This window comes from Canis lupus, chromosome 2 (genome assembly GCF_048164855.1).
Source record: "Canis lupus baileyi chromosome 2, mCanLup2.hap1, whole genome shotgun sequence".
In the NCBI taxonomy this organism is placed as follows: Eukaryota; Metazoa; Chordata; class Mammalia; order Carnivora; family Canidae; genus Canis; species Canis lupus.
The window spans coordinates 67,551,594-67,576,898 of NC_132839.1; the positions used below are offsets into that span (position 1 = coordinate 67,551,594).

Here is a 25,305-nt window from a genome sequence, read left to right on the forward strand (position 1 = left end):
GCTATGTCATAACTAGAAATAGCAGTAAATCTACATTTAAGAAAGCTTTCAAAGTGACTGTTGAAGCATTTCCTTCTTGACTGAGATTCAGCATCTTAGGAAGAAAAGGAATAAAATTTTAACGAGTATATAAGACGCCAACTGTATTCACTGGCACGGAATATAGAATATAAGAATGCAAGAAAAACAGTCAATATGCCAAGGTAATTCTAGTTGTGGTCACTATACACATTCAACAGATATTATGGATGTAAATTTATTGAGTGAGTAACTGGCCCTTACTAAGATGAAGAAAACAGAAATGGGAGCAATATGTTTTAGAAGATAATTCTTAGTCTTAATTTGAGTATATTAAGCCAGGAGGGTTTTACTCATTTTGTATCCTGAGATTCTTTTCCCCCGTCCTTATTTTCTTTCTTTGAAGGGGGTCCTATTACATATGATTTAACCCGTAAATGACTTAAACTGATTGATAATTGAATTAATGGATAGATTAATGGGTGATAGGATGGGGGCTGGATGGGTGGATGGATGTACATATTCATAAAAGTCTGATTTCTTCAAATATTTTCAAAGGCAATTACCAGATTCCTGGCACACAGTAGACACTCAATAAAATATTCTGACTATCCAAATCTTATAGATCCTTTTATCTTCCCAGATGCATGGTAAATTCTGAATGGAATAGACAAAGTCAGATGCTTTTTTGACTGTCATCTGGCATATATCTTACTGTCTTCTGTGAAGACAGAATGACATGGGCTGGTGTCAATGTGGACAGATTCTGCTCATCAAGTTCAACTCCCCAGGAAAAATGAAAATAAGAAAGAGGAAGTACCAAAAAAAGAAGCTCTCCCTCTATGGCAAAGGCACTTTAATGGAGTAAGGCAAGTATGGTATTTTTGAAATGAGAAGACATGAGCTGAGAGTCCATGTCTATCACCTGCTTGCTCTATGATGTTAGGTAATTTTCTTAGCTACTTGGAGTCTCATTTTCCTGACTTGTAAACTGGGAAATATGCCTTCTCAGATATTTTTTCATCAGGATTCAATAAAATGCATGCTTGTGTGTTAAACCTTGAAATGCTCCACAGATTCAGTCAACCATATTGGATGCAACAGGAAAGGTCAACTTTGTAAATTGTAAGAAGTATAAAACGTGAGAGCTTCCATAGATAGCTGAGGTCTAGAGACATGACTTTCTAGGACAATGGTTTTGCTGAACAAATCTTTCAATCTTTTGCTCTTGAAGGAATTTGTATCAAACAAAATTAAGCAGCGAAGCTTGAGAGCAAAAGTAAAAACAAAGGTATATTTCAACATATCTCACATCCTGTGAAGTCATTCCTACAACCCAAAACTGTATTTCCACTATGTAATGGGGGAGGTGCTTTTTTCCTGGGAAAAAACATCAGCCCCAGTCTGGACTGTGCCTGCAATCTCAGATGCTGCGTAAGACATAAATACATTATAAAACATGAGCTTGCCTTCTCTCAGTGCAGCTTTATTGCATATTTATGCCTATGGCTGCAGTGTGCTTCTGAGACGGGAGATATGCTTGTTTGCTATTTGGACTGGCTCCATCGCCACTCACCTGTGCTGTGCTTAATCTGGCAGCCCCCTTCTGAGCCCAGAAAGCATTTTTTTTTCTCTAAGCCAGAAGGAGGCTGGGGAGTCTGCATAAATCCAAAGATTCCACATCAGACATTGGCAGGATGAACGTGCTGAGCTCTGAGGCCTTTTCAGAGCTTGCGGGATCAAAAACACGAGGGCAATATTGCAGGTGTATAATGTCACAAAAGACAGCCGCCAAATCACACATGCTAATCAGAATGCCTGAAGCTTGGCAGAATTTGGGCAGCAATTTCTCTTCCACCATCTCTACTCGACTTTTCTTGGGAACCAACAGGGAGATGTTGGATCTGACTATTAATGAATCAGGACACACTTTATTGGTCCTAAAGCACATTTGTCATGGCAATTTACATGAGTTAGCACCATGTTTCCAAAGCTTGCTACAGAATCTAGTAAGCATTCATTTTAATGAGCTAACACACCCAGAACGACTTATACTTTTTATGGTATTTATTACATATTGTCATAAACACTATTAAATTAAATTATGGGACCATTTGCAAACTGAAAAAAAATAAATTGTTTATCATTAAGGCCAGAAAGAATCTTAAGAGACACCCACTCGACCAGTCCTCATTCTGTGGGATATAGAAGAAAGTCTGGCAGTATTCTTTGCCTCGTCCTAGCTAAATGAAAGTCCAGAGGTTTGCACTCAACCGGGTACTGAAAGTCTGGGTTGGGGAGGAGTGTGAAGCCCAAGAAAAAAGCTAACTTTGATAAGCTGGTCACACACATTATTAACCCTAAGGAGCTAAGAAAGAGAACCAAAGTCATGGGCAGAATTGGGGATAATGCACCCGGAACAAAAGGATTCAACATGAAGAATGAGTAGAAGATTCTGGAGCACCCCCTTGAGTAGATGAAACACAGCACTAGGGTGCAATTTATATGTTTGGATATGTGGCAAGAAGCCAGAGATGTGGACTTTAGCATTAGTTAAAAGTCATTAATAACTATTCATAATCATAATAATACCTAGAGTGTCCCAATGTACTGGTATAAACCATTTCTATCGGCCCTTCTTCAAAGTGAGGGGTTATTTCTCTAGAACTTTCTGGAATGCTAAGATTTACCCTCCTCCAGATTTTCACTAGTCTTCCATTCTCTGAGCTCCTTCCTGGTGCAGCTGCCTCTCTCAGAATTAGTATAGATGGTGTAAATTTAAGAACATGGATTCTTGGGACACCTGGGTGGCTCAGTGGTTGAGCAACTGTCTTCAACACAGGGCATGATTCTGGGGTCCGGGGATTGCATCCCACATCAGGCTCCCTGTGAGGACCCTGCTTCTCCCTCTGCCTATGTCTCTGCCTCTCTCTCTGTGTCTCTCATGAATAAATAAAAAAAAAAAAAGAAGAACATGGATTCGTGGTTCAAATCACAGATCTACACTTACCAGCTATCATCCTTGGGAGACAGACTTGGCCTCTGTGACGTGCACAATTATAAGATGGGAACAATGATAAGAAGTATCTTTAGAGTTGGTGTGAGAATTGAGTACAGATATGCCAGGTCCTTAAAACATTGCCTAGTAACCAATGAATGCTATTTAGGTGTCTCTAATATTTACCATTTTTCATTATGTATCTTCCTTTCCTCTTTTCTAGTGTCCAGGGCCAGTCACATGAGGGAAGGCAAGAATAACAGGCTGAGATTTTTTTTAAAGTTAATATAATTTCCAGCTGAATATTGTTGGTTTGTTTTTAATATGTGGCATTTTGAAATAAGGGATAATGAGACACATTGGTATAAATAAGTAGAATCTTTTTCAATGGAGACTGATATACAGGTGTGTAAGAGATAAATCATATGAACAATATTGTCATCATTAATGAGATTTTTCAAAATGTGATCAGATCCATTACTCAGAGTAAAGTCCAGAAAGAAAGAAAGTCACTTTTCAATCTGCACATTCATTACATTCCTGGGAATCTGAAGCATACCAAAAATGAACAAAAAAACCCATGAGGGACTCCTAACTCTGGGACATGAACAAAGAGTAGTGGAAGGGGAGACAGGTGGGGGGAAAGGGTAACTGGGTGATGGGCATTGAGGAAGGCACTTGAAGGGATGAGCGCTGGGTGTTATATGTTGGCAAATCGAACTTCAATAAAAAAAAAAAAGAATTACTATGAAGATATGGTAATCAAGGGGTATCTGGGTAGCTCAGTAAGTTAAGCATCTGCCTTTGGCTCAGGTCATGATCCCAGGGTCCTGGGATGGAGCCCTGCATTGGGTTCCCTGCTCAACAAGAAACCTGTTTCTCCCTCCCTTTGCCCCCTCCCCCTGCTTGTGCTTTCTCTCTCTCAAGCAAATAAATAAAATCTTTTAAAAAAAATCCTTTGGGATTTTATGAAAAACAGGCATGGGGTCCACACAATTACAATCAGGTTTTTTTGCTTACATGAATGTCATAATGGACATTCAAATCATGTGGAATATAGAATGATCCTTTATTACATGGGAGGGACCATCTAATGCATCAAAGGATGTCTAGCCTCCCTAGGCTCTGCTTTCTAAATACTGGTAGCTCTTTACCCTCTTTCATCATGAAAATTAAAAGTAGTTCCACATGTGTTTCAAAATGCCTCATAGGGTAAACCATTGACCCTAAGAGTGACAAGGACTGGGAGGAAGCTTATTGGTGGAATGAAGGCCACAAGCATTTGCCCAGGGAGTTCTTACAGAATAGTAAGGGACCAGGGACAAAATCCAGAGAAATTGATTAACATTAGTGGATAGGAAAGAGTGAGAAGCAGTCCACCAGGACTGGGAACAGACAGAAGGAGGACCAGAATCACAGGCAAAAGAGACTGAAAGAAAAGGGAAAATACAGTTTTCTGAAGAAAAGGATACTCAACAGTGTTGAACAGAGTAGACAAATTAGACAATATGAGGGATTGATGTAAATCAACTGAATTTGAAAATTAAGAAATCATTTCTGAACTGTCCCAAGGCAGTAAGGGCTTCCTTTATGGGTACAGAATATGTTGCAGCCAATTTAAAACTGGAGAAAGTGTGTTGTCAACTCTTTTGGATGGCCTAAATGAGAAGGAAGTGAGGTGGGGGGATTCACAACTGACATGGTGCAGGGATGAGAGCATTTGAGTTTTAACTCTCATTCCTTCACATTTGCTTCCAGAAGTACTTTACCTTTCCATGCTTGTATAAAATGTATAAGCAATGTCTGGCTGCAAGCAAACCCTGAAGATCCATTTCAGTTTGTTTGCTTTGAAAAAACAATGACTTTTTAGATTTAAACAAGGGAGACTTTTTCTTGAACAAGATCTATAGGAAAGTGAACATCAATAGGCCTTATCCTCTTAAAATTCCCACCAATATCTCTAAGCATATTCAGTGTATAACTGCAGATCATGTAAACACTAGCCCATTCCTTCCTATTTCTCTACTATTTGCTAATCTGGCACTTTTTCTGCTTCTTTCCAGGAGCAAAAAGTCAATATTTCTGTGTCTAAAACCAGTAGGACTCCTCCCAATAACTGCTCCTCTCAAAATGTCAAAAATTTCTAGGCTGTGTATTATCTGGTTGCCAGAATTTGTTTCCAGTCTTGCAGTTACAGTGGTGAAGAGTAGCATCTTTAGGATTTCACTTTAGGATAGGAAAGGTTCGAACATGTTTATATCCCGAAGAGTGCAAGGTAAAGGAGGAAAGGCTGATAGAAAGAGAGAGGAAATGCCAATTGTTGGGATAAGAACTTTAACAAGGTTCTAGAGGGAAGGGATCTAAAATACCCATCTTAGAGGGAATGACTGTCTCATTTAATAGGAAGAAAGGGAAAAAAAAAGTGTAGTTGGGGATATGGTCAGTGTGGAATGGGACTTTCTAGAAGCTCATAGACAGGTCTGTATCACTTAAGATACTTTAACAGATGGCCCAAGTAAATTTGAGTTAAGAAATTATATATATATATATATATATATATATATATATATATAATCTCATTTAAGGAGTTAAAAATATCCAGATTTAGATAATAATAGTGAGAAGCAATGAATAGAATTAGATGAAAATGACCCTCCACACTCACTCTGAGTTTCTAGGTAAACAGGCCAGCTGGGATGAGAAAATGGGGAGTGGTTGCTACCTTTCTCTGAGTGGGAGAAGCAGCATCCAAGCTAAGCATCCTGTGGGGATGCTGATGATTACTGGTCCATGGACCATGGATCATCGATTGATAATCACTGGTTTATAGAGATTGGCCCCATCTCCTAGCACCTTCAGCCAATTTCTATAAACCAGTGGTTTTCAATAGATGATCTATGGTCCGTGGACCAGTAGCATCAGCATCGTCTGTGGGTCAGCATCAGCATCACCTGGGAACATGATAGACAAGCCAATTCTCAGACCCCCATCTTAGACCACTGAATTAGAAACCCTGGAAGTTGGGTAATTTGTATTCTAACATACATGATAGGTCCATGCAAACATTTGAGAACCACTGTTGTAAACAGCAGATACTCCAAATCTAGATGAAGGGACTAAATCATGGAACATTTCAAAGGCAATTGTAAAGATTTTATAGAGATAAGCAGGAGGATAGCTCTGTGTGATGTCCACATCATATTGCTAGTAGCCACTCTCCTGGAGCCATTTCAAATTAAGCCTCAAATTTAATTAGGAAAGCGGAAGTTTCTAGTTTTCAGCAAATGTAGCACAAATTTGATCAACCACAAGGACATTCACAAGAATATTGCAGAGACAATGTTCTGAAGGTCATGCTGATTCAGGTTAACCTGATTATTTTCTCCAACATTCAAAGCTCAGACATTTGCTACAGTAAGAGAATATGAGATGGATATTGAGGCTGGCCTCCCAGCTCTGCCCCTGATAAGTTGTGGGACCTGGTGTATCTCAACCACTCTGAACACCACTCTCCTTATCTAGTTCTAAAAGTTCCTGCGAGAAAAACAGGATAATGTATACTGCACTTAGCATGTTTGAGGTGTCCTAACAACGCAGCTAATGATACCCTAATAACTCACTGCCATGTGGTTTTTGTTGAGATTCTTGTGGTTGTTTGTACTTACTCTGGGTATTGATACTAAAGATCAAGGAGTGAGGGCAAAGGTTGAATGTGGAGCACTGAGAATAGGTAAGAGGTGCAATGTGGGAGTGTAGGACCCCAGAAAGGCTTCCAAGAACATGATGCTTGTGGTCAATCTTGACAGATGAGTAAGAGAGAGAGGGATGAGGGAAGGGCATTCAGAGGGCACAGCATGGATATAGGCATAAAGATTGAAGGCACCTCTGCCTTTTTGGGAATGTTCAAGGAGTGCAGCTCCGCTGAGGAGTAGGAGTCATGAGAAAGAGAGGGATGAGATGAAGCTGCCAACAAACCCAGATACCGTGTCATAGAGACCGTCTTTGGCCTACCTGAGAAATTGGATATATTTGTAGAAAATGGGAAGAAATTGGTGGGTTTTTGGTAGAGGAGTGAGACCTACTTTAAAAACCATACCCAGACTATAGGGAAGAGAATGTTTTGAATTGGAAAAGAATTTAGAGGCGGGGGTGGTGCCTGGCTCAGTTGGTTAAGCATCCAACTCTTGGTTTTGGCTCAGATCGTGATCTCACAGTTGTGGGATTAAGCCCCATGTTGCACTCTGTACTCCAAGTGGAGTCTACTTCAGATTCTCTCTCCCTCTCTTTCCTGCTCACCCTCTCTCTCTCTCAGATAAATGAATAAAATCTTAACAACTAAAAAAAAAAAAAATTGGAATCAAGGGAATTGTTTGGACTTTGTTACCATAAAGGAGCCACACAAAGAGAGGGAAAGATCAGTTTATGAGAATGTGATTAAAAATATTTTTTTTCTGGTAGATAATGGGAACTTCATGATCAATATTTTCCATGTTAAATAAAAAAAGAATACATAGAGTGGACTCTTTTAACACATCTTATGTGACTAAGGGTGTGCCAGGAGTTTGAGACCTCAGGTGTCCCAGGGAGAATGTCACATGTGCAGGACTCTGCTGGAGCATGCTGGGGGCAGCAGTACTAGCTCCTGAAGGGTATGGTGGAGACCCAAGTAAAGCAAAGTCTTGAGAGAACCACTCTTGACCCCAAACCTAGAGCCCCAAAATCACTATATGAGAAAAGCAATATTTAGAGCAGTTGAGATACATTACCTTAAAGGGTCGTGATCTTGAGAAAATCACTGCCCATTTCTGGTCTTAGTGTTCTCTTCTGTATAAATGATGGGACTAAAATTGTAAAAATCAGGAAATGACCCAAGATCATGATCCTCCAACTGAAATTTAAGCCTGCAACCTGCCATGCTGGAAGTTGTAACATAAACAAGGTGCATCTCTCTAGAAAAGCCTTTTTTTTTCTAATAATGAGTAATTCAAAAACATTACCCTTCTGTTAAACATAGATATAATTTAGCATAAACTGCAAATATGCATACATTTTAAAGATAAAACACAAAGCTTCCAAAACACATCTGGCTTGCAATGCATGATTGGCAGACTTCTGAGATGGTTCTCAATGATCCCTATCTCCTGGTGTTTATATCCTTATGTAATATCCCTCCTAGGGCAGCCCGGGTCGCTCAGTAGTTTAGCGCCGCCTTCAGCCCAGGGTGGGATCCTGGAGACCCAGGATCAAGTCCCACGTCAGGCTCCCTGCATGGAACCTGCTACTACCTCTGCCTGTGTCTCTGCCTCTCTCTCTCTCTCTCTCTCTCTGTCTCATGAATAAATAAATAAAATCTTTAAAAAAATCCCTCCTAGACCTAGTGACTTTCCTTTAAAGAATAGAATGCAACAGGAGCAATGGGATATAATTTCTGAGGTTAGATTATAAAACGATGTGGCTTTTTGTGTCTCTCTCCTCACATAGTCATTCTGATGAAGCCAGTTGCCATGTTGTCAGCTGCCCTACTGAGATGTCCACAGGGCAAGGAGCAGCCAGGAGGGAGCTGAAGCATTCAGATAGTCATACCACCCACAGCGAAGGGAACCCTGCAAATAACTACATGAATGAGTTAAGAAGCACAACCTTCCACTCCTAATCTTGACATGATTAAAACCCTGGCTCACCAGTTAATTATAAGAGACTAGATAACCTGAGCTAAGAGGTGCCTAGATTCCAGGGCCACAGAAAGTATGAAATAATAAAAATTTGTTACAGACGTAATTGGTAAGGCATCAATGGATAACTAATACATGAAGGGTCACTTTGGGCTGTATCCAGAAATACCTGTTGAAGTAGACTGACCCTGTACCTCTGCCATTAAGAGTGTTTGGTGGAAATGTGTACGAAGCACCCTTAAGAAGATCCACCTTTAATGAGTGGAAGCTGGTGAAGAGCTGTTCCACTATAAGAGTAAACCTTCAGATCTCGGATTTCTAGAATGCCAAGTCCTTTGGGTCAGAGGAATGTGAAGGAAACTAAACTATTCGCCCAAGTGTTCCTGGCTGCTGAATGCTGAGCTGGAAATAACTCTAGGTCTTCCAATACCCAGGTAGAGTTCTACCAAATGACTCTGAGCTCGAATTATATGTTAATATATTTGCATATATATTATTACACTAATTGTTAATATTTTATATGACATATACATATAATTAGAGTCATTATCCTTACTGGAGCCACAAAATTATTTTCTAAACATTTGCCTTCTTACTGCTAGTTTGAGGCATCTGAATGCAAGGTTGTTTCGTTTTTTTTTTTCTCTTTCTGTTTGTATTCAGTGACTCCTAAAGGACACTATCAAGAATCTTTGGACAATGATCACAGAATGGTGAATTGAAAACATTTCCCAAAGCCCCAAGACATATTTCAACACTCACCTCCAGATACCATTGTTGCATGGCTGCCCAAGATAAGGCTGGTCCTATTTTATAATTCGACTTCACTTCAGGGCAAAGGGAGTGAGGCAGAGCATCATAAACTCAGCCAATGGAATGTGTTAATAAAAGCCCTTGTTCTTCCACCCTAAGGACAAGCTGCAGAGAAATGATACAGTAAATGTGGAGAGACAGTCCCTGCTTTTAGAGAACAATGAGTTGGAAAAGCCAATGCAACCTTCGCGGCGGTTGTAATTGCCAGATGCCCAGAGAGCAGGGAGGGTAGAGAGTCCTCTGTTTTTGTTGCTGCTATGCTTATTGCTGTTTTGCTGCTTTTGTTGCTATTCTTTTAATGTGCCTGTTCACTTGGCATGATGTCCCTCCACCAATCTGGAAATGTCTCAGTAATGGGGAGCCTGATACTCTTTGCTTGTGTGTTTCATCGGTCAGGATGCTCTAGATGATGTTGCAGTAACAAACAATCCCCAAATCCCAACAGGTTAAAACAACAATAATATATTTGTTGTTCACACTAAATTCCCACCATGGATTAGCTGGAGCAGGCTCTGGGTCATTCTCCCTCCAGAGCCCACGCTGTCAAAGCAACCTGCTCGAAACCATTGTAGATTATAGTGGCAGAGGGAAAGATGACATAGCAATTGTGAACTGCTTCTAATGTGTTTTCCCAGAAGTGATACACTAACATTTCATTGGCCAAAGCAAATCACACAGCCAAGCTTGACTGCTGGGGGAAAGAGAGGTAAAATCATAGCATATGCCCAGGAGGAAAAGAGTTACAATACTTAGAGCAGTCTGAATAAATATCAGGCACACACCTTCAAGTCAATGTCATAGTAGAGCCTAATGAACGGGAATCACATGAACAAATACATCAACATTAAAACTGCAGATTTTATAGAAAGGCTAGGTAGCTTGCAAATTCCCATTCTTTCTGATCAAATGAGATTCTCTCCAGTCTCAAGCATATTTAATGGTGAGAATGCAAACAAAGCAGTTAGGTTTCAGTTTAAGGGTGATCTCTTCTGTACGCTTGGCCCATGTTCCCAGCCTCCTTTCTCATCCCCATCAGGATCTGGGTTTCATCAAGTTTCCTCTGCCTTCTGTGTCTCTAAATACATCCCCAATATGGCACCCTTCTCAGGCATTCATTCTTTTTCATCCATCTTTTCACAATCAGGAATCTTAAGAGTGGTCAGTGTCTACTCCCCCTCACTCTAACCCCACATTCATGGTATGTATAGGTTTTACCCACAAGAGAAGGGGAGGAGGCTAACAAAGGTGAGGGTCTTTGGGATCCTCTTACAATTCTGACTGCCACAGCTAACAAAGAGCCAAATATCAAGAAAGTTCAACTACTGGTAGGAACCATATCCTACTTGCTTAACACCTCTAACTCCATAGAGGTGACAGGATAATGCCCATCAAATGAAAAAGTGAATGAATTCCAGAGACCTCTGGATAATCTTCTCTACAGCTACTTCTAACCCTAACAGGTACTACCATCATGGATGTCCTGATTATCTGAAGCATCACAAAGCAATGCTTCTCTCTTCCTTGCCCTCAGAATAGAGTAATGCATGGGCAACAAAAACTGGTGCAGGTAAACCAGATGGCCAAGGTTCAAATCCTGCCTTTTCCTTTTACTGTTTTGGGATACTACCCACACCTCTGTCAAGCTAAGCCTCCTTCTATAAGGATATTACTAATGGCTGCCTCACAAAGTTCTCACAAGGATCAACTATAATATGTGGAGCACACACCTTGGCACACACCAAGTGGACAGCAAGTGTCGGTTATTATTGGCATCCCTTCAACCTTCTCCTTTATGCCATCAACATTTCTCTCCTTTTTCTCTTTCTTCTCTGTCTAGTGTTCTCCTTTCATAGAGGCAGCCAGAAACCTGTTTCATTTGCCAAAGTACTGATACTAGCAAAACAAAAAACATCCTAAGCAAGGTACCTGAGTGTCTCATTCAATTGAGCATCCGACTCTTAATTTCGGCTCAGGTTGTGATCTCGGGGTTGTAGGATGGAGCCCTGCATTGGGCTCCATGCTCATCATGGAATCTGCTTCTCTCTCTCTCTCCCTCTGCCCTTCTCTTCACTCTCTTCCTCTCAATATAAATAAATAAATCTTTCAAAAAAGAAAAAACAACCTTAGCTAATACCCACCCCCAAGAGGTGACGTAATTAATCAATGTTCCCCTCTCCCACCTCCTGCCTGGATCTGGACATGGACCACAGGGCAGAAAGTTGAGAGTTTAAAACAAGGGGTCTGAATATTCTTTTTTTTCTCTGTTTGAATACATTGATGTGAACGGAAAAGTCCTAAAGAGAGGCTAAAGGTCTAGAAAAGAAAAACACAGATGGCTTATTAGAAATGGCTTTTCCATTAACCATCTGTGTGACCTTGGGCACGTTGCATTTCACTACCGCAGACCTGCGTGCCCTCCTTGCGAAAAGAGTAGCTCAGCTCGTGAGATCTGACTTCCCGCACTGACACTCTGACATTTCTGATCTGAGAACAGCACTGCAATCAGCCACAGCCTCCTGTGCAGAAGTCAAGGACACACCGTGCTGATGGCTGGAGCAGGCTCAGCTCATTCATTTAACCAGCCTGGGGTTGCTGGCAGAGGAATATAGAGCCTCAGTGAGATAAGGCTGAACGTCAGGGGACAGGAAGGCAGCAGAAATGGCAACTCGTGTCAATACTCTGTAGGTCTGTGTATTACATTGAATGTTACAAAGCGTTTCCAGGTTCACTGTCAATATGGATTTCACAAACAATTCCACGGTTAGGCAGGGTGGTTATTTTTATCTACATTTGTGCACGGCCTTAGGTCCAAGTTTTGCATAAGATGAGAAAACAAGGCCTAAACTCAGATGTAGCGTGGTAAACAAATTACAAAGATTTCAGGTCTACAGTTCTAGATTTATGTCTATTGTCCTGGCCTTGGAACATGGCCAGTAACAGATTCTCCACTCTGAACTTTGTACTTTCCCCACATGTAAAAAAGGAATAGCAATAATAATAATGACTCAAATGGCAGAGAGTAGCTTGCAAGCTGACATCAGATCTTATATATGATGTAATGTAACAAACTGTAAGATGTGCGTTTGTCTGGTTGTGTTGCGTTGTTCTGGCACCTGGGCTGACCATGCTACCCACTCTTCTTACTGGGAGGTGAGCAAAATAATTTACATAATATGTGGAACAGATTCGCATTCCTGGGGCTATTCTTCCATCTAGGCCTTTCCATGTGTTACAGCACCTGCTTTCCATGCCCTTGTCATTCTTTTTCCCAAAAAAATGTCCATTTTTTAAAAGCTATCAAAAACTTCAACCTCCCCAAGGACCCTTCTGGTGATTACACCCTGCTGATTCAGCCACTGACCCCTACTCTGAGCTCAGAATTGGCTGGCCCTCTCAAGCTGGCCGGTTGGGCACCTACTTGTTCTTGGCAGATCACCAGAGGCAGGAAGAACACAGAATTTGTGCAGATAATTTGCCATCCCAGCTCAGCTGGGAGACTCTGAGGAAGTCACTGGATCCATGTTTCCTTATCTGCATATTTGAGAAAACAATCCTTGTCCTTCAACCCCACAGATTTCCAAACATCAAGAAAGGAGAGGTTGGAACATGCTCTATTATCTACATATTTTTGGAGAGATAATCCTCACTCTGATCATCTAAATATTACAATTTTATTTAGCTTTTTGTTAAAATCATAGCTAAAAACTCCCATATGAAAATGATCCCTGACTCAATGAACTTTCATGTTGCTTTTTAAAGACAGATGAAAGTAAGAAATATTTTCTCAAGACCCACTGAAAGCCAGGTGATGCATTAATTGTATCTGTGTGCTTCCTGCATTTTATTCCCACCAACAGGCCTCTAGGAGAATACTCCTGTCCCCTCACAGGGTGTGAGCAGCTCCTCCGGGTTCCTGCTGGAGGTGGCGGTACTTCCAGTTCTGCCAGTGACAGGTATGCACAGAAGGAGGAGAGGCAGGCTGGGAGCAGAGCCTGTGGGAGGTGCCTGCCGACGCACAGGTGGCACTGCCCAAACAGAACTAGAACTTCAGGTCTGCGCCCAGAAGGGGTCTTGGCTGTGTCTGGACACTTGTGGCTCATCTGTGAAGATGAAATGGAGGTGGAATGTGTGAATATGTTCAACCAGGGAAAGCGAATAGACTGAAATGTGGAAACCACGATGGGAAACAATTTAAACACAGGCTGTCGAAGAAGGCAGGATGGGGATGCCTGGGAAGGGGCCAAGAAGCCAGGGAATCATGGTGGCACGCTGCTGCAGAATTCAGAAGATGAGAGAATTTCCAACTGGAGCAAATGTCCAACAATGCTTGTGATTGTTTCATCTTTGTAACACAGGGATGGAGAAGGGCCCGGTGAGTTTGGCAGGCCGTTCTTTGTTACCACGGGGAGGCAGGGGGAGGAGGGGAGGACGCCCCCTCCCTCTCCTCTCAGGGTGACTGGGAAAAGGACAATGCTGACAGCTCAATGTGAGAGTGAAGACAGATGAGTGACAATGGGGGAGGATGGCAGCTCCAGGGAGAGATTCAGGCACATGAAATGGCCGGTAAACTGACAGAAAACTAGTGGTTGTTTACTGAGGAACCAGTGATTGGTTCATTAACTTGGGGCTCCTGCCATCTTCCACGCTGCAGAAATGTAGTCCCATCAGGCCCCCAAAGCTAGAGAGACACGTGGGTTAGCTAGAGGACCCCCTGCACTGGCAAGTAACATAAGAAAGGCATCCCACATTCCTGATCTCTCTCTCACACACACACAACAAACATGCACAACACATGCCACACACATAAATATTTACATAGCACACATCACCTGTACATCATACACATGAAACATCCAATATGTGTCATGCTCATAACACTCACCACCCAACATGCACTACAGACTACACAGATGCATGGCACACGTGTACAAACATACACTGCACACACAATACACTTAAACACATAGGTAACACACATCATATTTACGTCACACACATCAGGCAAATAACAGAGCACACATCACATACACAACATGCACAGCACATGTAAATGCTCGCCACACGTACAAACATATGATACACATGTACGTGTACACAGCGCATGCATTATGCACTCAACACAACATGTATAACACATGTATAACACACTCCTGTAACACACACATACACACAGCAGAGCTGAGTTGCCTAGCAACCCAAGACTGTACACACCACAGGCCCGTGACTGGCATGGGATCGGGGGAAGAGAAGCAGGTGTGCCAGTCCTCAAAGAGCTACAGGATCAAATATTTAACCAAGTAGAGAGGAGAAGAAAAAGAAACCAAAGGAGTAGGGCAGCAGAACAAGACGTGGCCTCCTCCACCCCATGGATGCAAGCCACACGCCTCCTTTGCGCACAGCAACTGTGAGCGTCTGACCTCACCCTCAGATACGCAGCCCCTGAGTCCGAGCAGGCTGAGGCTGCTTTGAAGGACAGAACCACCCCCTCCTCCTTTTTTTTTCTTTTGCCTGGCAATGAATGAGTGGTCTCTTTCTTTGAAACCCACAGACACCACCTCCGAGTGGTTCTTTGAAATGCTGAAGGCAGAAAAAGTGCAGCAGAGGGACTGCAGATGCCCTTCTGCTGATGGAAAGAGAGGCTCTGAGAATGGACCCAACCTGAGCTAGGAAAAGTGAGGTTTTCTATCTCAACAGGCATCTTCATCTCACATTAAGATGAGATGACCCAGGCTGCAAAGGTGTTTTTTTTTTCGACCGATTCCTTTATGTAGGAAGAATCCCAGCCAAGCGTGACTGTTCTTCATTTCCTTTCTTTTCCATTCCTTTTCTTTTCATTTCTTTCTTTTCCTGGCTCCAGTGACAATGAATGGGATTCAGGAAGAAAGCTACCCTTCTTCAACGTTTTTCTCTTATCTCCTATTTATCTAGGAGGTAGAGAATTCCAGAAAGTATCTCCAGGCTCTCAGCAGGGATATTCTGGTTCCACTTCTTCACTGCTCTCCCTCACTCTCCAAGGTCTCTTCTGACAGTGCCACGCTGCATGCTGAGCTGTCATAGAATGTTCTGAAGCTGTGCAAAAGGAACAGACAAAAAAAATTTCTCTTAGCCTCCCTAAATTAGTCATTGTCTCCAGCAGGGATATTCATTCCCTCTCACTTTTCTTGTCTGGCTCCTTTTTCTTCTTCTTCTTTTTTTTTTTTTTTTTCTTGGTGGTTATTCTGATGTGAGCTCAGTATACACATCCACCTCAGAAAGGCCCCAGGATGCCAGGAAAGATCCTACCAGCTCACCCTCTCATCATGCTCCTCCTGAGATGGAGGCTTGCCATTGTCTGGATGGCTGCAGAACGCCTCGTCTTACACGTCTGTCTCCCTCTGTGTGTCCGTGTGATCACATCCCAATAACGTACAATGATGAGTCCCAAATGACACAAAATTAGAGTCACAATGCCCTCAGCTGTCATCTTCCAGTAGGCTGGGCCAGTGACTGTCTCAGGGTCTGCCCTGAGCTCAAAGAATTGGCTCAAAGTTCATCCATTTTTGAACAGACATTTACTGAGCAATGCTTCTTCGAGCTGTGTTCCCAGGTGATTCTTGCTTAAGATCCAGGTGCAAATATTAACAACATTGGTTTCACTCTCAAGGTCATAGTGAGTTTGCAGGTAAGTGTCCTGGCCACTCTACTGCAATGAGACTTAATGAGGCACAGTAGATACAAGGATGCAAAGAATAGGGTCCGTGTCTTGGAGGAACTCTGCATCCTGAAAGGCAAGCAAATAGACAATTATAGTAAGATACAAGAACTAGGATAAAGGCATGGATAGAGTCAAGTGTCTGTGTCCCTGTTTCCAACATAGTGCCCAGAACAATAAGAGGTGAGACACATCTTGTTGTTGCTGTTTCATTTCCAACAATGGCAGCGTTCTGTAGATAACATGTTCCCAGTAATGATCTACTCTTTCATCTCTTGCTGCCTTCCTCTCTTGCAGAACTCTGGAGTCTCCTGAACACATATACTCAAGGAGGTGGTCAAAAGAGTGGGTGACAATCAAAGGTAATGATCACCCATTCTGCTGTGCCCCTCCTCAACCCCTGCAACAAAATTATAGGGACTGATGTTGCCACCCCTCCTCACACATTCTCTGCCTTTCTCTCTTGTTAGATCCAGGATGCTCTTTGGAAAGTTCTTTTGGCTGGATCTAAACGGTTTCCCTCCTTGTGGCCCTTTTTCCCAATTTTTGCTCCTGCTGGTTTGACTATGCTAACACAGACTATGCTAACAAGTGCTCAGGATGACTGCTGCTAGATTATCCAAACAGGGTCAACCTGGTGCTAGAATTTGACCTAATGGCTCCTGTTACCCCTGGGAATGCTGATTCTTGCCAACTTCACTGACTATGGTCTCATCCTTCAGTGGTCACTCATGAGGCCCTTGCTGAGGTGAGAGGAACAGGCTCTCCCCCCACCTCAACTACAGCTCTTCTTTTTTTTTTTTAAAGATTTTATTTATTTATTCATGAGAGACACACAGAGAGAGGCAGAAACACAGGTAGAAGGAGAAATAGGCTCCCTGTGGGGAGCCTGATGTGGGATTCGATCCTAATACCACGGGATCACAGCCTGAACTGAAGGTAGACACTCAATCATCACTGAGCCACCCAGGCACCCAACTACAGCTCTTCTTATCCCCTGAAGAGCATGATTTTGCCTACCATTTTCTTATAAGATTCTCTTCTCTGGCACTTCTCGCATGACTCCCACCAATGAATCACACAAGCTGGGAGTTTCCATGTGAGTAATAATGCAGCCTCCATCCACAACTGTTCAGTGTTCCTGGGCTTATTGTGTGTGTGTTTGATTTTTGTCAACTTTTTAATTAAAATGTCACCACAAATTTAAGAGAGAAAGAAAGGGCAGAGGAGAGGCCAGGATGAGAGAGGCATGTCAGGATGTATCAAGCTCTGTAAGCAGTTCCTCCATTTCTTTCTCCTCCAAGTGTTCTGAATTTCTGACATTTCTATATTTTTAGTAGCTTCAGATTCTGAAGTTTATGGGTTGCAGAGCGTGAGGCACTGCCTTGCCAAGTGGCAAGGATATAAAAACAAATGATAAACAGAAAAGTTAACTGAACAAGCACAATGCTGCAAGATAAAGACTGAGAGGACAGGAGGGGTGTTGGAGAACCCTGGGGACAAGGCTGTGCTGAACGGGGATGGAGGCAGGACGGGATATAATCATCTCTCTTAGCTCTTCCATGCTTGTCTCCTGAGACATCTGGTCTCCTAAGATCCCAGCTTCTTCCATGGAAAGGCCGATGTTTTCTTTTCCTGCTACACTTGCCCACTTTCCACAAGATGCTTAGCACTCTGTGAGAGGAAATGGAATCACCTAAAAAGGTCCAAAACTGGCAGACCCTTGCCCCCAGATCTGCAGGCAAATCTCCGTGTGACCTAGAAGAATCATTTAGCTCCCATTTTCTTCAGCTATAAAATAAGTGTGACCCATAATCACCAAACTACAGACTAGCCTTAAAACTCTGTGAGTCCATAATCCTGACCCTTGGATCAAGTTAGAGAAGAAACTCTAAAGACTTGATCATGTGTGTGCAGAAGTTGTTTCAAGGGGTGAACTTGGACCTCATTTTTTCTCTATACAAATCAAGGACATTAGAATAGTTGATTGTTTCATTCTCTTGCATTTCTCTCTAAAATGCAAGAAGTATATGAATCAAAATGCTGAGCTTTCATCCTCAAAGATCAAGCCCCAAATGGCACTTTATCAGGGCTCAATATAAAAAAGAGGAATAGACCTTCTCCACATATAATTCACTGGCCCGTTGATAAGAACCTGTATTTTCAATGGGTTCATTTTTATCTCAGCCATAAAATCTCAATCCTGTCTCAAACATGATATTTTCCCTTTCAATATAAGAGGCAATTTATTTTATTGTTACTTGAAACTAAAGGAATCCAATAAACTGGTTTGGAGCCAAAGAAGACCATAATGACAAAATGATTGATCTTTTTATAATGCATTGCATTGCTATCCTTAAATTGGAGAAATGCAATATAGAAGATATTCATTTATACCACCGGCTGGTATTTATTTCTGTAATAGAATGCAACACTCCTTTGTATTTATTAAGGGCCTGTCACCACTAGAAATACAAAGTAAAAGGGCCTCACTGTGAATTCTCAAGCACAGTCAAATATTGGTTGTTATGCCCCACTGACGTCAAAGATCTATATGGGAGTCTGAGGTAGAAATACCCACTCTATTGCAGAGTGAGAAAAATGCAAGTGTTGTATGCAGGATCTGTTGTTAGAAGTGAAGGCTATGGAAACAGATACTAATCAACAGGACAAAGGAAAAAAATATTTTAAAACAACTGAAGTTGTTCAACGATAGGAAATGACAAAAGGACATTAACCTTAGAGGTAAGGTTCTGGGCTGGATGCATTGCATACCACCTTCCTGAACCTCCAAGCTCCCTCTGAGATATATCTTATTACTTCATCACACAGATGAAAAGTCAGGGGTTCAAGAAAGGTAAACTCTTCTCTTTGGGCCATATTTGAGCCAAGACTTGAAATGCATTTTAACTAATTCCAAAGCCCATCCATTTTCACTGTATCACATTGCATCTTCATGACATAAGTATGTTCTCATAAATTGTTTCATGGGCAAAGAAGGCCAGCTGATAACAACATATTGAATGGTGAATATTTATTTTATAAATGTCTACAATCTTTTGTCAAGAATAGTCTTGGCTGAAGTTGTACTTGAACTGTACGAGGTCTTCGGGAATGCATCTCTCCTGAATATTCTATACTAACCAGAGGCAGGGGGTGTGATAATTGAGAATTGTCACAAGGTTTTATCAATTCTGAGGATGGATAGCTTATCATAGAAGACTGCTGAAGGAATAGGAAGGCAGAGGAAGATCTAGTCTCTGTACCATGTGTTGTCCACTATTCCAAATCTCTGCTCAGATTCAGTTAAGACTCTATGATTCTCAAACTTTTCCCCGTCACTTACAAACCTTCCCTGTCCCTGTTTCCCAATTCTGGGGACACTTCTGATTTTCCCACAAGTGGTCATACTTTTCTTGAATCTTCGCTGTGAGTAACAGCTCACCACATCCCACATTTGCTCCCTAAATCTTGAACAATCACATGATGACCCATTTCATCTTTGTACAGCTCTGACTCTCAAAAAAATGTTTCCATATACTCATCTCAATTGTCTCTTTTATAACTTCCACCTTTTGGTTCTGTCATTTTGGGTCAAATAGAACAAATTTGCATAATCTTGTAAAGTACTTCAGAAAAAGGCATACCACCTTCAGTGTGTGACGGTGAAGATGGTGATCATGTTGTCAGAAGTCACAGGTCCACTCTTAGTTTTGCTTCTCACTTGTGCTTTGAGTATTTGATCATGAGTAGGTTACTTCATCTCTTAAACCCTCCACTCTAAACTTCACATTAACCCACTGAAAAATGAGTGAATTGTATGTGATGAGTTTCTAAAATTTCACCCACCTTGAATTCTAAGTGATTTTCTAATCCCTCAGAATAGAGTGATAGTGACTCCATGTCCTTCTCTCCAACTGGCCTCCCACAATTTCATGGGTTGAGGAGGGGGAGGGGAGAGTTCAGTTCTGGTATATTTCTCCCCACATAAACCGAAAATATTCCTACCAAATCCCTTATCATCTCACTTTCACTATCTGATCTCAAGAATCTGAGGCAATGAAATCTCTCCTCCCATATTTTCAAATATACATTTCTAGCTGCGCTAAACACTAAATACACATCATCACCGCCTACATCACCATTACCACTACCATTACTACCAACAACCTGGGCCTGCACCTCTCACTAATAGTTCTAAATATTTGCCCAGCCCATCAGAGTCCCTTCCAAAGATTAATCCTTCAGTGAACTTTATATTTAAAAATATTTTGCTTATCATGCAAAATGTAAGAATACACATTTTAGGTAATAATACTTAACTTCTTGATAATTGTACTAATAAATGGCCCATGTCACCCTGCCTTTTGGAAATTCTGATATTCCAGAAGGTTGTACATATCTGTAAATCGCTCTAGTTCCAAGCACAAGCTAGGCAACCATTATATGAATTAACACTTCTTACTTGCTGATTGCTGTAGGACTTTTTGATGCATTTAGTGGTTAGCCAGCCTTCACCCATTCCTTTACTGATGGTTAAGGGGGATGAGGACCCCTGATGGAGAGCTTCTTTTCAAAGCCCTCCATACTCCCATTGAGTTCCAATCTTACAATAACTTTATCTTATGAAAGCTTGGATTTAAACCACTAAAACAAATCACAGGTGGGCTTGGGAGAGGGTAGGGAGAGGTGAGGCAATTACTCATCCTTGATAGAGACTAAGAAGGACAAACCATTCAGTACAGTTTTTGCTCCATGGAGTGGATGACTCTGGGATGCCAAATCAGGAGAATACATTTTTCCTAATTGTCCAAAAATGCAGAAAGCTGATTTCACTCCCATGAAACACCAAGGTTTCTTGGTGGAAGGATCTACAATTTGCAGAGGGAAATGGTTTTCTTCTGTCCTGTGCTGCCCGACTTCTGGAGACAGTTGCTGAAGCCTGATTCTTCTTGTTTGAGGGTCAGCTTGGTTTTCTCAAAACCCAAACTCTCAGGTACTGCATTGCCCAAAGAAACTTGCTCCTCAAAACTGTTGACTTATACTCTCCTTGCCTTTCATGTTTATTTGAAATAGAATTCAACTTCCATTCACAATTGTGCTGATTTTTTAAAATTTACTTTTGTGTGATGAAAGAGATTATTTTTTTTTCTTCTCATCCATTATATGATGGCTGGGATGTCCCTGGGATTTGTTCTGGTAAGTATGTTTCAGATTAATCAATAAAGCACCCAATTTTGATAAGTGAGAATCACACTTGGAATTTTACCGAATATTCCTACAGTGCATATATAATAATTTAAGATAACTACCGCCTCCTGGGGCACCTGAGTGACTCAGCCAGTTGGGTGTCCAACTCTTGATTTCAGCTCAGGTCATGATCTCAGAATCATGAGACTGAGCTCTGCATCAGACTCTGTGCTGGGCATGGAGCCTGTCTAGAACTCTCTCTCTCTTTCTCTCTCTCTTCTCTCCCCTTCCTGCCCCCCAACCCCTAGCTCTCTTTCTTTCTCAAATAACAAATAAAAGATAACCACCACCTCTTTACATATTATGGTGATAGATCTCTTTTCTTTTTTCCCTCTTCCCCCAAAATGGGCTCATGGTCTAAGCTGGGAAAATAATAACACCTCACTTGTCAGGTAACAAGAATTAGTCTGTGGAGTAGTCCCAAGTTAAGCCAATTACATTTCTCCTATGATAAGGAAGGAGTTCTTTCCTTTCAGGTAGTGAAGATGGGAGAAATTTCCAGAAACTTCTAGAAGTTGGGAACCCTTCCTTGTGGAAAAGACAGGCTTCAAGAGTATAGATTGAAGCTAGATGAGACAGAAGCAAAGGTAAGTGTAGAGGACAGATCTGTCATTATAGCCATTAGCCACAACCTGGCCTTTCCCACTACAGAGGTCAATAAATGGCCCTATTTGTTTCAACTGTTTTAAGTTTGGGTTCTCTCTCTTGCTACTAAAGAGAGTACTGAATACAATAGATCATGGACAAGTTCTTGATACAAAGGGTACAACTGTTGCTGACAGAGGCTAGTCACAGCAGCTTGGAAAGGAGTCCAACAGTCTGAAGTCTACTGTCTTTCCTCTTTCCTGCTGTTGGAGGTTCATCATACCACCTAACCTCTCAGAACCACATCTTCCTGGGCAGAAAAACACAAATCAGTATCACTCTGTATTGCTCATGCCTTCTTATTTTCTGTATTTTTTGATGATTTATGAGGCCCTTGAGGCCCTCCTGACTATAGAGTGACCACCCCTCTCAGGGTTAGCCAGTTCCTAGAGACAGTAAAGGTCTTTCCTGGGAGCATGTTTTCAATATGTGAGCCAATAATTCAAGAGTGTATGTACCCAATTTCCTCTTCTCTAGAGATCTCACCTCCAGGCCCATGTCCTGTTCACCCCAAGGCCAAGTACCCGATGACCAGAATAACTCTGATGCTCCAGAGTGTCCTGAATTATTCAATCTAGCCTATCCTAAATCTGCTCACTCTGCCTTGGTTATTCCTTCCCAAGGAAACCACAGTAAAGGCTCCTGCTCACATTTTCCCCTCAGTCCCTCTGCTTCCTGACCAACCCTAATGTGGTCATGCATGGGCCCCTGTGGCATGGTGTCCTCCTCCTTTTGGGAACCTCGAGTAACAAACTATCTTTCCAATGGCAATTGTCTCCTGGTCTGTGGGCCACACTGTAACTGAATAATAATAAAGCCTATATTTTAAAACACTACTTCCAAATGTTGGTGAGATGAAGCAGCTCATGTAGTGTTAGGCATGATGAGCCTGGACCATTTGGCCATTCAATAAATGCTAGAAAAGACTCACTTAGTGACAGTTAGGATCTGAGGGCACCGCAAGGGTAACTAAAGCTGCCAAACTTTGAATCCCAATGGTTGATATGCAGTCTTTCCTTGCAAACCTCCAGAAAGTAGATTCTGTGACAAATGTGCACCATTATTTTTTATCTCACTCATTCTATGGACATCCATGAAGCACCCACTCCCTGCTAAAGTGGTGACCAAATCAGATATCATTTCTGTCCTCATGGAGTTTAATCTTATAGATGAAAGATACTGAACAAGAACAAAGCTACAACTGTGATATATACTGTGGACACAAAATAAATACTGCATATGACCATGAAACCTCCTTTAAGCCTGCCTGAGAGGGAAGGGGAAAATAATACTTGTTTAAGATTAATTCTTACACGTCAGGTAACCTATTTTCCTATTTATCTTATATTTCTCTATTATTTAGATGATTATAATACTTCTATAAATAATATCACAGTTATCTAAGTAATGATAACCCAGATATGTTTTAAATACTAATGCCTCAAATGTGTACAGTGTTTTACACTTTACAATTCACTTGCATATATTAACAACCATGCATGTGGAATACACATTTGTGAGGTGCTTTCATCTGGCTTTTCCCTAAAAGCTTTGGCACTCAGGTTGGAGGGAATCAACCCAGAGTGGGTTAGAGCCAAGGCTCTAAGGGCCTCTGACTCTAAATCTGGAATATCTGGAGTTTGGAGGGATTGTGCTGTTGCTGTCATTGAAATAGCAGATGACAAATCATGACATCCTGCTTTCGATGCCTCTGAAGATAAGACAGAGAAGACCTATGGCCCCATGACATCCCCTTTCTCCCTCACATGCTTTAATCTTAGGGATGTTTCACTCCCAGGCCCCATCACAAGCTGAGTCCCCAGGATGGTTTCAGAGTACTACCAAGCTTAGAGTCTCTCCAGCCACAATGGAAGACAATGGGAATTGGGATGACGTAGATGTCCAGGTTGCACAGTCCAGAACCAGCTTCGCTCCAGGAAGGGGAACCAGCAAAATTTGGATGCTGCAGCTACTCTCTTCTGAAAACTAGGGACCTGGAAGATGAGAACTTCTCATTTGCCAAATCAGGTTCCCTTACAGGTTAAGAATTCATGGTGATAAAATGGAACTTTCTGCTTGAAGCAGCACCATTTGAACTGCTGGCCAAAGTGGCAACCAGAAGGGAAATATTGCCCATGAACCAGCAGCCCCCAGACTGCTCAGTCTGAAAGCAACGCAGAATTTCACAGTCACTCTGCACCTAAGGAGCCCTGGGTACCAAGATCCAAACACCCAGGGCTACCATCGACCTGCGTCCCGGGGGTTGATTCTCACTGATTCCATCTTGAAGCATAAGAGTATGTTCACTGAGGGGGGGACTTGACGGGATGAGCACAGGGTGTTTGTTATATGTTGGCAAATTGAACTCCAATTAAAAAAAAAAAAAAGAGTGTGTTTATCGCTAAATGATGGAGGCTGACCTGCCGACAGAACAGGGCCCAAGGGATCACAGCTGGAGGAAATGCCTGCAGTTGCTCAGAACAAGAAAACCAGGGCTTTGGAAAATCTTGATAACGAACACATTTTCACACAAGGAGACTTCATGCACATGGAACTCGAGTTATTTGAAAAAAAAAAAAGTGCTGATATCAAGCCACTTAAGCAATACTTGATGGCACCATGCTTGATTGAAAAATAAAATACGGTGTCTCCCGTGGGCACACTGTGCTGACTTCACAAAATTGCTGCAGCTGGAAGTCCAGGGAGCCTTGCCGCTCAGTGATGGGCGAATCTCTGGAGGTTTAGAGTTCAAGTTCAGTTCGGGTAATAGCTTAGCTGCTTTTATGTTTCTAGAAGCTTAATAGAGTCTGGGGGAGGAAGAAAAGGGTTGGGAAAAGGGAATTGCTTTGATCAGCTAATTGCAAATGCACAGATCAGAAGAACAGGAAGGACGGCTGGGGAGGCATGATCTCAGCCCAGACATGGCATATGGGGAGTACCAGGAGGACAAACCCTCAGCTGCATCAGGTGACACTGGGAAAGAAAAGGTGTCTCTTCTCTTGTTTCTTATTCTGAGGTCTTGAGTTAACTCAGAAAAATGAAGGTCGTGTGTATAGTTTTTTTTGATCCACCCACATCAGCTATAAATGTGCTCATCATTTCTGCCTGCACAGTACTGAGCTGATTTGTCTAGAATAGTATTGGCTTATGATGCTGAATCATTCATCAACTCAACAAGCATATGTTTTAAGATCCACCATGGTAGGTCCATATGCATA

The 25,305-nt window shown here is 41.9% G+C and overlaps 3 long non-coding RNA genes across 3 annotated transcripts in view; 1 reads left to right on the plus strand and 2 right to left on the minus strand.

Annotated features, from left to right (window-relative positions):
* LOC140621088 (uncharacterized) overlaps window positions 1-9,610 on the minus strand; it is a 29,280-nt gene extending 19,670 nt beyond the window's left edge. Inside the window, exon 1 of the long non-coding RNA XR_012020813.1 lies at window positions 9,451-9,610. This is a non-coding gene — a long non-coding RNA (uncharacterized lncRNA). The remainder of the gene's footprint in view (window positions 1-9,450) is intronic.
* A 2,574-nt stretch (window positions 9,611-12,184) lies between these two features.
* The window catches only part of LOC140621092 (uncharacterized), a 419,551-nt gene continuing 406,430 nt past the window's right edge, over window positions 12,185-25,305 (minus strand). The window contains exon 6 of the long non-coding RNA XR_012020815.1: window positions 12,185-16,261. This is a non-coding gene — a long non-coding RNA (uncharacterized lncRNA). The remainder of the gene's footprint in view (window positions 16,262-25,305) is intronic.
* Window positions 13,224-24,447, plus strand: LOC140621094 (uncharacterized). The gene is made up of 3 exons (XR_012020825.1): window positions 13,224-13,873; window positions 21,919-22,029; window positions 23,886-24,447. It is a non-coding gene; the product is annotated as an uncharacterized lncRNA (long non-coding RNA).